This window comes from Ammospiza caudacuta, chromosome 1, assembly GCF_027887145.1.
Source record: "Ammospiza caudacuta isolate bAmmCau1 chromosome 1, bAmmCau1.pri, whole genome shotgun sequence".
Lineage (NCBI taxonomy): Eukaryota > Metazoa > Chordata > Aves > Passeriformes > Passerellidae > Ammospiza > Ammospiza caudacuta.
The window spans coordinates 42210064-42222302 of NC_080593.1; positions in this window are offsets into that span (position 1 = coordinate 42210064).

Genomic DNA, 12239 nt, shown 5'->3' on the forward strand with positions numbered 1-12239 from the left:
ATACTTCATGAGTTGGACATATAACGTTCAACTCTTGCGAAACAGACAAAGATTAAGAATTTAATTATTTTCAAAGATAAAATATTTTAGAGTAACTATTTTTCTGCATCTGTTACTTGAGATGTTCATGTAAAATTCCCAAATCATTGTTCACTATGGAAAGAAACTCTATTACCAAAACATGAAAATCCTCATTCTTAGGCTCAACTCTACTTTTGATGACCAGAGTTTTTAGGAAACATTTAAATGAACAAGGAATGCTCCTTTGGCAAGCTCAGATCCTGCTTGGTGGAGATAAAGATAAGACCCCTTCACTTGACTTCATAATGTTCCAATGATGGGCCAAAATTGTGGAACAATGTTTTAATAAACTGTGCCACCACATCAGCCACTTAACACCTTTCATGTGTGTGTTCTACATTATAGGTAATGAATGTAATATTTTCTGCCTTCCACAGAATTCATTGGAAGAGTTCTTCAGAAATTCATCAGGAAAAGAAAGTGACCATACAAAAGAACAGAGAAGCCTCTCCATACATTTCTGTACTATAAAATTCAAGTAGCAAGGGTGCACTTATCAGGAAGTTTCTGAAATAAAAGGGGTAACAGGCTGTAAGTATATTATGCCCCCAGAGAGTTCTGCCAAATCATAAAACATGGTTCACTGCTGCTGGAAGGTGTGCTGGGATGTGGTAATATAAGAAGTCCTCTTGTAGGCTGGGAACCCAACTATGAGTTGGGTTCTGTGTTGTTCAGTATCTTCTTAAATAAAAATCTCTTCATTTGTTCTTATAGTTAAAACTAGAATCAAATGTGAAAAAATAGCAGAAGGATATCACAGTAGTAACTAAATCACTGATAAAATGGCACGTGAAATTTAATCTTGCCAAAAGCCAAAGTAAAGCACATGGTGAGAAAATAACTTTTACTATGCAGGCATGATGATCTATAAATTAGCTATAGCCTCTCAAGCAAGAGATCTTGGAGACATTTTAAATAGTCCTCTGAAAATTCCATCTCAGTCAGCGTTCAAGGGTAATCAAACAAACAGCTGTGATAAGCTCATTAGGAAAAACAGAAATAACAGCTTGCTGCTATATAAATCCACAGTACAGCCAGTATCTATACAACCCTGCATTTATAATATTCTTTCAAAAAAGGCAGAGTAGAAAGAGAAAAGTGTAAATCCCAGCTTTTATATGAAGAGAGCTCACTGAGGAGGGTTTTCAGTTGAAAAATAAACAACCAATGTATAAAATAATATTCAGGTTAACAGAAGTTATTCTTCACCGTTTGTCATGAAACAAGAACTGTGAGGGGAACTGGTTTAAAACAAGCACAAGAAACTTCTTTCTCACATGATTTACTCATGAAACTCATTCTTATGGAGATGGGTTTGGATGCTAAATATCTAGAAAGATTAAAAAAGCAATTGTTCTTGAAAAACCTTTTAACAAGGTTGAGCAAAGTATTTTGGGTATATTTGAAGTTCAGAAAGGCTCTAAACTTCTGACTCTTCAAAGACTGTTTTTACATTATTGATTAATTAATCCCTCCCCTGTTCTTGGGCTTTCTCTAAACACCTACTTGTGGAAGGAACTAAATGCTGGACTAGAAAGACCTTTGGCTTAACCTATTGTATAGCTTTTCATGTACTAAGGATTCCTCCTTCTTGGTCAACCAGCATGGTTGAGTCAAACATTGACACAGTTTGCGACTTTTACATGGCATTGAAGCAAAATAATGTGTCATTCTTCTCATCCCCTTTCCTTTCCTAATTTGTACATACTGCAGCCTAGCAGAGCTGGACAACCTTTTATAGCAATCTTGATATGAGTGAGCTCCTAACCTCATTTGCTTTAAGTTATTAATGGTCTTAAAAATGACTGAACCTGTATTTATTTTACTAGCTAATGGTTTGTCCCAGTAGAGCTAGAGTTCAGAGTAGTACACACTGACTTATTCTGATGCAATACCACATGATGTATGCTTTGTTACAAGTATTCTTAATTACCTATTTATTAATGCAACCTGCATGATGAAGGTTCACACTGTTTCCAAGGTAACACAGCTGCTATGTTACAGTCCTCCTTTAAAACATTACTTTCACTCTCTGACCAAACCAAAATTTTGCTTCTTTTATTAAGAGTCCAAAATAATCAAAATAACTCATTATTTATCCCACCTTTTAGAAGGCAAAACATCCATTAAGACAACAAATTCAGTGCTTTTTGCTCTTATCAGGAAACAGAGACCTTTCTCTGTCCTTTGCTAAACTACACTTTTAGCTTCTAGAATGAGGTAGGCTCATAATCCACTTTTCTAACTTATGTTTCCTGGACACGTTGGTTTGGGTTTCTCTATCATTTTAACACTCTCCTAGTAAACAGTTTTCTTAAATTACTTTCCAGTTTATTTTTATCTCCTTCCACCACCAAATTTCCACACAACTTCCCACCATCACAATTGTATGGAGGAATTTAGCTGTATGGTCTACAGAAACAATTTCTGCCCAGCCTACATTCAAGTATTGAATATATTCCATGGAAATGCCCCAAGGCTTGCTCAGCTGTACCAGCTCTTCTTTCTTGCCCTACGAAGTCCTCCTGAGACACTGCTTCATTTCACATCAGCTTTGGAGATAAGTCCATCTGTCACTAAACTGTAGGCAATATTTATGGTAAAGGCATATCAATGTTCTTTCCCTGCTGTCTATAGGTGTCAGCACCAGAATGACTGGGACATTATCCCTGAAGTTCATCTCATGCCATGGTAACACCTGCACCAAGCCTACTGTCACTAAGGCTTCCCAATTGTCCACAGCAAGTGGAAGGGAGTGAATGTCACAGATGGAACAGTGTGCACCAGCATGTCCTTCAGTCCTTAGATTCAGTGTCATAGGTTCCTGGGTTTGAGGGTTTAAAAGAAGCAGTGACTCTAATCAGACCTTTTAAATAACACAGTACAACAATTGTAATAATCTCATTTATATAATTGCTTTGCTTAGAATTAACCACCACATCATCCAAGAGTAGCTTGGATGGTCAGGCTTCTCACCCGACGATTTTGAGAACAGAGAAACAGCCGCTAACTCTGCAGTCTGCCAACTTTAGCTTTAGCTTTGCTGAGCCAGTATCCATCTTATCCTCCCTCCATGGTGCATGTAAGCCTGCAATGTATGCCAAACATGCTGCTTTGCCACACTTCATCCTGTTGTCAGCAGCTTCTCATCCACCAGCATAACCACCCATCTAAGCCTCACTCAGCTCAAAGCTGGTGAAGAGGGAAGCAGCCAAGAGAGACACAGCATGTGGCAAAGAGCACCCAAACTACCTTTACTGCCAGGGACATTGAGCCTGGGAGGCAGGCTTGCCTGCAGGTTAATATCTCAACCACAAGGCATTGCATGTGGGCTGAGGCTTCTGCTGTCACAGCTAGGCTCTCACAGCTTGTTTACTCAGCTACAGTGCACTGCTCTATAATTTGCAGGTTAGACCAGTTGAAACAAAACTTGATCAAAATGGCTGATCCTCTGGAATAAAAAATTTGGGATGGTTAGCTGGAGAAAATGCTAGTTTATGTTAGGCATGCTATGTATATATTTGCATTGGATGTCATTAAAATGCATGAGGAAGTGATGTGCATGACAACCATGATGAAAGGAATTTTCTGCATGGTTAGAATCAACCCTTTGAACTGCAATGGGAAACAAATAGGAAGCCAGTACATAAAGATACTAAGTGAGCATAAAAAACTAAGTGAGCACAATATCACTTACACTATATATTGTGTATTTTAGCTAGTGAGAACAGCTTTATTCTGTGCCAGCTCATCTTTGAACAGTTTTTATAGGCAGTCACAAATACAGTTCTTCAACATAAATTCATTCATACACTGAGGCCAGAAGAGAACACTGCAATTATCCAGCATAACCAGCTGGATAACAGGAACCCTTTTTGGTTTGAGGTTGGATTACAGATAAATGTCAATATACCAAATCTTAAAGAGTCTGCAGCATTTTTACTGCCCGTTTTTCTAGCTCTGTGATTAAACATTTAGGGATTTGAAAAGTATACTAGCCCAGTAAAGGTCAAATTCAGATCCAAGACCAAACTGAGGGTACTCAGTGTTGCTCTCATATCTCAAACCAGTGCTAAAGCTCTCTTTTATCCCACTTTTTTTGAGAGCTGAGTGGTTCCAATGGGATCTGCCATATTTCAGTTTTATTATTTGTAAGGCATGAGGCCGTATATCAGTGTTATAAAATCCAGCTTTCTAAATGAGATATCTCTGCACCTGTAATCTTATGCCCAAGCTGCAAAACCATTTGCACATCCAAAGAGTATTGCTATAGAGCATTTATGCTGCAAAGTGTGTATTTATTGATAAAATAATGCTAGTTTATGACACTTGGGTTCTCGTCTCACACTCCACCAACAGCAATTTTTGTAGTAGTTTGATATCAGCAAGCAGCATCTTACAGATTAAAAACAAGTCTCATTCAAATTGACCTGGTCTCTAAGCCTGTCACTTATAGCAGAGTTCTATTTCACTCACATCATCTTTAAAACTACTCTTTAGATAATGTAAGAATCCAGCACACAATAGGATGACAGTTAAAAAAATAAAAGGCAAGAACTATGCACTAGAAATCAAAAGCAAAGCACAAACATTTAAGATTTTTTGGCACTGAGCAAAGGAGGAAAAGTTCAGTCAATAAAATTTTCCAACAACTATTTATGCAGAAACTACTTTTGATCATTTCAGTTGCCATTCTGCAAGCAGATTCATCTACAGAACCTAATTAAAACAAATACAAGTTTCTAATGCAACATAACTGCCTCCTTTTTTACTCACAAATCTGAATTAAGAACATTCATTTATTTCAATATGTGGGATTAAAATATATAGACATGACAAATGACAGAGTATGTTTGAGACATTTCCTGAAGCTGCAGAACCTCATAATAAACCATGCATAATGTTCACTGCATTTTTCAGGCAATATTTTGGAAGCTATGCAGACTTGTATAGATTTCCTAGTTCTTTATGAGTACTGTAAATACACAAAAAAGTAAGACCTTTAGAGCAAGTCATGACACCTATATTTTAACTGCTTTTTACTATCAAAATAAATCTCATGTAAATTCAATAAACTACTGGAATGTATTTTATCACTCAGTTCTAAGTTTTAGCTCCTACCAATAAAAATCAGTCAATAAGCACATAAAAGGGAGTAAAAGGCAGTAAAGCTTGGGGGTTTGTTACCGTTTGGGGGTTTATAATTTTGGGGGTCATACTTTAATTAACTGTAGAATATGTGAGGTGTGTAATTATCCCAAGCTGTGGATAACATCTTTTTTTACCAAGGTCCACCACAAAGTGATTTTAAGTTTGGCTGATAACAGACAAATAATAATAGTTTGTGAAAAACACATGAACCAAAATTTTCTTACATATTACAATAACTAAGATTAGCTTTAAAAAAACCCAAACAAAACAAAACAAAAAAGGGATGTGCTGCATATTGCCCACCTCATGCAAATGTGGTCTGCAGGTTTAAAGCTAATATAACAGAAAGGCAGAATTATGTTCAACAGGATCCCACAGCACACACTGTTATCTTCCCTAATTCTGAAGAACAGTATAAACTGAGGTTTATAAAAGCCTGACAAGATCATTTATCCAATCATCTTCTGGTTGCTGGACAGAAAAAGACAGGCATATTTTTTTCTCCCTCTTCTCTGGTGAATTTGTTTGTAATGCTTACTCTCTCATATCATACTCATATCAGCCTTGACAGAAGTATCCAGTGGAGATAACCTCAAATATGCAAAGAGCTGAATTATGATTCTGTCCCTCTGGTTTCTAAAACTCAGCTGTCAGCTTTGATCTTTGACTTTTGAGAGCCTGTTCTGAAAAATAGAATGTGCATTCGTACATGGCTTGATATGAGTATTTGCCATTATTTCAAAGGTAGAAACAAATTTTTAGAATAAGCACAGTAAAAGTTCAGGCAGCAGCCATTTTTCAGTTTAACTTTTCCTGACCTTGGCCTTTTCCATAGAGGATGCCTGGAACAGGCACTCCTTAGCTGCAGTTCCACAAATCCAGACATTCTAAACTCTGAGCTCTGCCAGCTTCAATCAATCATAATTCTCCCTACAATACTGTGTTACAGAAAAAAAATAGGGCTACACTTTCAGAAAATGAGGTAGCATTAATGCTATGAAAGTTGATAAAACAGATTCCAGATGCTAGTAACCTGAAATGACAATGAGAAGAAGAATGTAAGAGTTTTCACATGCAGACAATTTTCTTCCTACTTTATAAGCTACACAGGAGGCTGGAGAAATTAGTTTTATTTTTCTGACATCCTATTTCTATGAAATAAAGGACAAATATTTAATCTTACTATGCTATTGGGGAAAAATGGGAAACAATTCTGGGGGACCTTGAAATCCTGATCAAGAGAGGTCAATCCCTGACTGTGAGGACAGGCATTGGATCTCTAAGATATCTCACAAATATTTTAAACTGTCGTCAGAAATGAAAATTTAAACAAACAATATAACAAAGCTTTGAATGGTCTCAATAAAAACTTTCCCTGTCCAAATATGTTCTTCAGACTTTTCAATTCAAAACACTTAATGAAAAACAAGTAGAAAGGATCTGAGGTTTTAGTATAAATATCAAATGGAACAGGAAAGGTCTTCAAAAGACCATGCACTGCTTTTTTTTTCTTTTTTTTAGAAAACTCCTTGAACAAAATCATCATCTAAAAGCTATAAATAAGCTCATACTCAGCATGTGCTTCATAAACTAGAATAAGGTCTTATGATGGGAAAACACAGCTCATACTCATTTAATCTGTTCCCAGATTCCTGCATGTCAAAAATAAAATTCGCACTGCTTTTTGCAGAGAAGGGCTTAGAATTGTATTTCTGTCTGGGAAAAAATGGGGTTTATGGGCACAAACAAAGACAAGAATCAGTCAGTTGGAAAGAGGTTTGGATATTCATGTATTTTTGCTAACACCACTGAGGTCTGCCACACCCCATCCAGAGCACCAGCAATGTCTTTGGCAGTTGCTATGGCCTTATTTTTGCCAGCAAGTTCTGTCCTAACCAAGTTTAGACAACACTTGTGATAGCAACAAAGGCGGCTGGTCGGCTTTAGAAATCCCAGCGGAGATGGAGCTGCTCCAGTGTCAGCCTGAGAGTATCATGGGGAGTTTGCCAAAAAAGGCTCGGTTAGATGAAGTCTTCAGAGGCTACACACAAACCAAACGTGTCAAAGTCCTGGCACTTAACTAGAGTTTCAGGAGGAAAACTGATGTTGTGTGATGATGCAGTGGATCAGAAATAAGTCAGAGGCCATCACCCAAAGGCAAGTGTTTCAGAGTAATTTGAATCTTAGGAAAATATTACAAAGGGAAACATACGTAAGCAAGCCAACCCAAGACAACACACAAGAAAGAGAAGGTTTTAAGGGAAAAAGGGAGTATTCTCTGCATGAAAGTAAACTGATGAGCTGATGGCACAGGTTTTAAGATTATTTTTCTTTAGTTTAGTAGTTTTGAAGAAAAATACCACTCCTATTTTTTTTGCACAAACACAAATTTTATGCATAATGATTCTGACACATTCCTTGTACTCAAGTAAATTTTCTTCACAGAGGATAGGAGGAGTGTTTTCAGAGCTACTATGGCCTTATTAATTAATACATATAGGAAAAAAAATCTATGAAATAATTTCTTTCCACTTTGTTTTTTCCTAACATGTCCCTAACATGGAACAAGCATAACTCTATGAAGTTGATTAAATGCAGTATGTGTCCTTCAGGCTTGAGTCTTGATAAAAGAAAAAAAATAAAAGTGAAGGAAAGGTAGGAAAATACTCTTGTATCAGCCTCTTTCTCAGGAAAATTCTCCACTTTAGTTCAAGTCAAAGGTTACCAGCTTCTTATTTGGCCAAGAGCAGTTTGCTTCAACCAAGACTGGGGCGATAGAAATAAAAAGTGTAAATTCACAGAAAAGGGTGAATCTCCATTTGTAACATAAAACCAAGGCAGTACATTCTTCATTTACAATCTGTAACAAAACACCATTAATGTTTCTCCCTGGAAATAAAGAGAATAAAGTTCTATTTTTCTCTGCCCTTAGCTATCCAGGAATACACTCCTGGAAGGACTGACCAGGAAGCACACAGCTTCCTGATTCACTGGTTACTGAACTTCCTGTGCATTAACTTTAATGTTAGTGGCACCCTTTGGGAAGAGCTGGGCCTCTGAAAATTTTGTGCTACATAATGTAGGAGATAAAGAAATTCAAACCCAACTAGAATCAAAGTACTTAATGTAGTTGATCTCTGCTATGCATCCTGTTTGCCAGAGTCTACCTAATGTCACATAGCGTCAGCAATAAAATTAAAATACATCTTTTCAAGGTTTAATCACAGCTCTCACTCTCCAGAAATCCAGCAGACAATGGCAGGAAGTTCAAACACTGTTATACAGTTTACACAAAAGCAATAGGTACTGTTGAAAGTAAAAATGACGTTGAGAAGGTCACCTTTTTACAGTGGCTGGTGCTGATATACAAGGTACACTTAGGCACCTCTTGTTAATACAGATCAAAGGAGGCAGGAAAACTGCAGCACAGAAATGTAAGAAGTAAAATTGTGGTTTTATCTATGGTACAAGGTACATTAGATTATCTGTGGCTGAATGAAAATGGGAGAATCAAACTTGTTTTCTCATGAAGGAAAAGAATATTGAAATGCAGGGCACAACTGAAAAGCTTCAGAAAGGGCTTAAAAGACTGGCAGGTTTAGAATTAAATCTGGGCACATTATTTAGACTTAGCTCAAGATCTACTCAGTCCAGAGCAAGGCTTCTAGCAGATGGATGGCAATCTAACTCAGCAGACATGACTGAAAATCCAAAATGTCAGTAAAAAGGATGGCTTGGGAATGAAGCTCAGTTCCGCAGGGTACTAAGGAATATGCTTACAAAGCTCAAAATCAAAGTCAAGCAAATACCACATGAAGCCTTGCATTCTGTGATAGTCAGCACAATCTAGGAAAACATGTCATACAATGCATGTAGAAAAAGCAAAACATCTAATACATTTTGTCATTTTGCAAGTGTGTACCAGCAGAGTGCACAACACCAAAAAGGAGACAATGAGGGCCTCATTAAACCTAATTAATTCCTCACAGGAGTTCTACCAGGAGATGAATGGACTGCCAGCTAGAAAGCAAATGGGAAATGTATTGCTTTGTGCACCAGCGTCCAGCTTAAAACCAATGTATTGCCAGAACTGCAGAGATTCTAATAAAAAGCCACTAATCATAGAAGTTAAGCAATAGGACCTAGACTTCACAGTGGTTAACTCTCCCCACAGACATAATACATTAATTAGGTTATATTTCTATAAATTTTAGCAGTGCCAAAGGAAAGTCCCAACCAAAAAGCCACTTTTGGATTTAAAGTAATTCATATCCTTGGTCTTACTAAGGAGGTCAAGCTCAGATGCAAAAGGGAAAGCAAAGTAATTCAGATTATTATGAAGACATCTTCCTGGGCAAGTATAAAAATCTTGACAGAGTATTGAAAAGAGCTGGAAAAGTTCAAGAACTTCAGATTTCAGGCCTCCAGAAAAGTTCTCCTTGACCTACCACAGCATGAGAAGAGACCCCAAATGTATTATTTTGGGAGCCACAGAGCAATCAGAAGAACCAAAAAAGCAAAAACATTTCAGCATCATTGAAAAAAAAATTCCACTTAGGCATGGATTCCAAAGAATTCAGTAAATATTTAAAAGAGAAACATGTTCCATTTCCTCAAAAGGGAAGAACACTCAGGGAATGTGGCTGATGCCAAGGATTTTTCTTCACTGAATGCATTCTCAAAATTGCCTGTATACATCTGCAATAGCCCATCGTACAAAGCTTATATATTTCACTCTTCCCTGTGATTAAAGGCTAAATAATATTTTTCTTTAATCCAATATTCTAATTAAATTTCCAAGGTTTAAAGGTGCAAGAAACTGCCCAGTTAATGTGGTAATTAATGACTAGAAAGTCAACTTTCCATTACATTATTATTTGGACAGCTCACACACTTGAGAAGACTTCTAATTGTGTTACTGATGATAAATGTTGAATGGTCAAAGCTTGTGTGTGCTGTGCACATTTTACTGCCCTCAAGCCCAACACACTAAACAGTTTAAAACATTCAAATACTCTTGCAAACGTGAAAGTTAAGCCATAAACTACTACATACACTGTTATTACAGCAGATTAATTAGTCATGCCATGGAGTTTATGGGTGCACAGACAAAAAACTGACAATGCATCATCTCTACTAGCAGCAAATATGAGGATCTGAATGTCCAAGAAAACTGATAACATTTCTTCTGAGAGATGCAGCAAGTTATATAGCAGTTAAGAAAATAAATACAAATAACAAGAGGTTTCATTATCTCCTGAGTTAATCTATTTTTCAATACAAATGTTTTCTACACCATTTTGTTATCCATTCTTATGTATTAGGTATAAACTAGAATATCAAAGCAGAGGAGACAAGTTTGCAGAGATGAGGATAACTATAGAGAGGATAATCACTTTGTGCTAATAATTGAAAAGAATTTTCTTTTTTCAACTAATGGATACAAATTAGGCTATTAAACAGTGAGAGAGCCTGTCCGCTACATAAAATCATAGCTATATTCTTTTGAGACATTACTTCGTGGCATGCTATTGATTCACAAAGTGGATTTATGTAAATTAAAGTGGATTTATCCCTTATCTTCTACTGAAGATATCCACTGGTATTCATTGATATCTAGTGTTATCTATTGATATCAGTCTACTGATATTTACTGGGTTTATCAGTGGTGCCAAAACTCAGCCCTTCCTCACCCTATTTATTAATCAAAATGATTGCATCTTATAAGCCCATCCTTTATGCCTCCAGAGCCCTATCTGCAACAGATAAGCTGCATGAGCTTTGGAGATGAATACTTTGAGTTCTAGAACATTATTTTAAGTCTGAAAATCACATTTGTATACATAAACACTACAAAAAATGAAGTTTTTCTTCATAGAAAATAGATAGAAAATAGATTTCTATCTAAAATTAAAGAACAAACTTCCCAGGTGAGTGGCTGAGTGACCTTCCCTGGAGTTACATAACAGGCCTATAGATGTGCTCTTTAGGGACATGGTTCAGTGGTGGGCTTAGCAGTACTGAGTGAATGGTTGCCCTCAGTGATCTACAAGGCCTTTTCCAGACCTCTAAGATTGCATGGATGATTGCATGATTCTATTATGATTGTATGCTTCTATTAAAATCAAAACTAATGATGAAATTGTTAACTTCAATATAGTTCATCTTTATTTTTCCAAGCACTTGTGGGTATCTGTTGCTCCTCCTGCACCCAAGTAGCCAACTAAGGCATCACTCAGGAATTTGGAGTTCAGAGCTCTTTTGGAAATATCTCTGTTGGGCAGGGACCTAAGTTGGCTGCTAAAACCTGTGAAGCTATCAATAAACTACATATTTTTAGATTTTAGATTTTGCTAATGAAGGATGTCCCAGTCTTTCTTGAACATAAAAGTTGGAGACTCAAATTAAATTAAGTCCAAATTAAATCCAAAGTGGGATATTAGTTCAACTTATTCATTAACTTTAAAAATCACAATAAAAGGTGACATATTCACTGGCTGTAAACTTCACTTTGTAGCACATCTTGTTCAGAAACATTTGGTCTAATGCTTCTTTTGTCTCTATCTTGTCTTTTGCTCTGTCAGTTGGCATACAAACTCTGTAATCCAATAAAGTCCCCATATGTTTGAACTTCAGCTGCATGGAACAGGTTTATTGCCAGAAAACAGCAACTCCCTCTAGTGCCAAAGGTGCTTCCTCCCTTACAGCACACTAAATTAATCTCCTGTGAAAGTCATTCATTGCTAATTTATGTTCTGATATTATTAAAAAGTAGCATTCAAAAGTCTTTTTCCTGTTAGTGTGTTTTGTTGTATCTGCTGACATAAGTGTTAACAGGAACTAAAATTTAATAGAAACAAAAATAACTTCTGTGTTTGCAAATTAGGACACACTTGGACATTGATGATTTTTTTCTTGAAACACATGATGTTAAGCACACTGCAAAGCTTTGGTTTACAGACTCAAGCCCTCTCAGACTGGCACAAAAAGCTGGCTCTCTGCCATCT